This window comes from Agrilus planipennis, unplaced genomic scaffold (assembly GCF_000699045.2).
Source record: "Agrilus planipennis isolate EAB-ADULT unplaced genomic scaffold, Apla_2.0 scaffold4, whole genome shotgun sequence".
Lineage (NCBI taxonomy): Eukaryota > Metazoa > Arthropoda > Insecta > Coleoptera > Buprestidae > Agrilus > Agrilus planipennis.
The window spans coordinates 1,937,275-1,939,669 of record NW_020442463.1 but is presented as its reverse complement, the minus strand read 5'-3'; the positions used below and the strand labels follow the sequence as shown (position 1 = coordinate 1,939,669).

The 2,395-nt window shown below is 33.2% G+C and overlaps 1 protein-coding gene across 1 annotated transcript in view; it reads left to right on the top strand.

The window, feature by feature from the left end:
- The first annotated feature begins 459 nt into the window (after positions 1-459).
- Positions 460-2,395, top strand: part of LOC108735984 (blood vessel epicardial substance-B-like) — a 61,551-nt gene continuing 59,615 nt past the window's right edge. The window contains exon 1 of the mRNA XM_018468230.1: positions 460-633. The gene's annotated coding sequence lies outside the window, so the exon portion shown is untranslated. The remainder of the gene's footprint in view (positions 634-2,395) is intronic.

Here is a 2,395-nt window from a genome sequence, read left to right as displayed (position 1 = left end):
CAAGCTAATGCTGAGCTATCCTAATATTAAACAAAACTTGGTGAAACGTTAATGCATCTAGCTTTAATATTTGAAGATTGCCCTAACTTTTTGGATTAGCACTAGCAAGCCAACGTTTAGCTGCCGTAGTATTGGACCAAGCTTCCCAGTACTGGTCCAGGTTTGGGCCTGTTGTCAAGTCTGACATTTCTTACATGAGTTATTATTATTAGTAAGAAAGATATAGATAATCGGAATTTATGATGGTCCACGACTCTTGTTTACTAACAAACAAATACTACACCATCGTTTAGTAGCGTGCTTCATAAGAGATACAACATCAGTCCGAGCCTGCGTCGATAGTCGTCATCGGGGCCAAGACGTCGGCGTCGTCGAGACCCATACAGCAGCAGCAGCAGCAGCAGCGTCGGGTCGGGCGTGACGTGACGCCGTCGCAAGCAGTTTCATTATGATCGGACGCAATTTCCACTATAAAACAAGGGAAAACTCATTGGCGGCAACATCGTGTAACATGTTGTGCTCGAGAACGCGTCAAATGAATAATTTTATTAAGGGACAGGCAGTGAATGTGCATCCAATTAATGTTTGTTTCATTTCGATAAGGTGCGGTGAGATTTATGACTTAGCATAAAGGTGAGAAAAAATATATACGTCGTTAATGAATTAGAAATACTGTCACGCATTTGTAATAAACTGTATCAATGTTATGCCATGTGGGGAACACGTTATTTGGGTAACCAGTTGAGTAGTTTAGATTTATCGTCTTTTAGATATAAACCGGCTAATGTTAATTTCGGTTGGTTTACGATAAAGCACCTTTCTAGTAACATTCTGATTTACTAAACTACATGATTTTCGGTTAATAGGAAACGGAAAATGGGCATTTACTAGGTGGTAGATGAAAATCGTAACTTATTTTTAATGCAATTCTCGTAAATAGTAGTAAACCTTTTTGGTACCGATAAATTTTTTATGAGCGTTTCATAGTCGAATTATACTTAACAAAAAGGTATGTTGTTAAACATTCTACTGACATATTTTGAGATGAAATGTACGTATTAGCTATTGTTCATGGCTTCTATAGCGCGGATTTTGGATTTATGGATGTTGAAGGAAACGTGGGATTTTTGTTATAATTTTAGCAAAGTTTCTAGTGCGATTATTTAGTAAGTAAATTGTGATTGGTTTATTTACCAATATCAGTAATGAGTTCGATCTAAATTTCGTAATACGCGATACTTCTGTTTTCAATGAAAGATCATTTACGATTTTAACGGAAAGATTCATAAAATTCCTTTGATAACCCCAAAATTAGATTGTACCTTTGTCAATTTATTTTTAAATGAAGTTCTTCTTTTAGTAAATCGTTTTGTTAAATTCTTCCCTTTTTGAAATGTTTCGTCACTGTCAATGTTATCAAAACAATTTATTTTCTAAAAGTCATATCTGCGGATAAGCAACTCTTAATTATAAATTTGAAGAAGAAAAGAATATTAACTGTGATCAAAATACACAAGGTGAATCGAATTCATGGTAAACTGTGAATTTCGTTAAAATATACGAATAATGCTCGTATCAAAATGTACCTACTAAAAAGTAAAAAGTTAAAGCAATTCAGAAATAAATAAATAAATAAAACAGATTGCTTCAGGGTAAGTCTGGACTTCTATAAAATTCTCTGCCAGAAATACTTAAATTAATAAACCTGAATCGAATCGAAGAATAAGAAAAGAAATCAACTTTGGTTCAAGTATGCATTTTCACACAAGCTGCATCATCAATAGTTTAAATAAGCCTGATACCAAAAGGCGTTAAAAGATAATGGACTTTACACTAGTCTTGAGTTGATAATAACCACATTTTATGTGGCCGAAACATGTGTCCACAGGGAAAAGGTTAAACAGTAACTAGCAATAGTAAAAGTTCTTTTCTGGTTTATTTGTTCCTTTACCATAATCTCCATTTCCTACATCGGATGTGACAATGGTACATAATGCAATTATAATTAAAATGCGAAAATGTTTATTTGTACAAAATAATATACAAATAAATAATAAATTAAATGAATAATTAAAGGTCACGTACAAATTTATAGACATTACATTAAAAAAACATAAGTTGGTAATTTTCTATAAAAGAACTGTTAACCTTTAAAAACCTTTCTTGACGAAATTGGCATCAAAAGGTGAAACGTCGGTGTTTGTTTATTAAACATACTCCTTACTCTGAGATTCCGGATAAGTATAAATTGGGACAATACGCCGGATATCTCTGCCTTAAAAACGTAGATTTGGTTGAATGATGGATGAGTATTAGGGGTCGAATGCGGAAATGCATGCAAATAAAAATCGATCGTTTTTATATTTATATATTTTAAATGTCTGTGATTATCTAT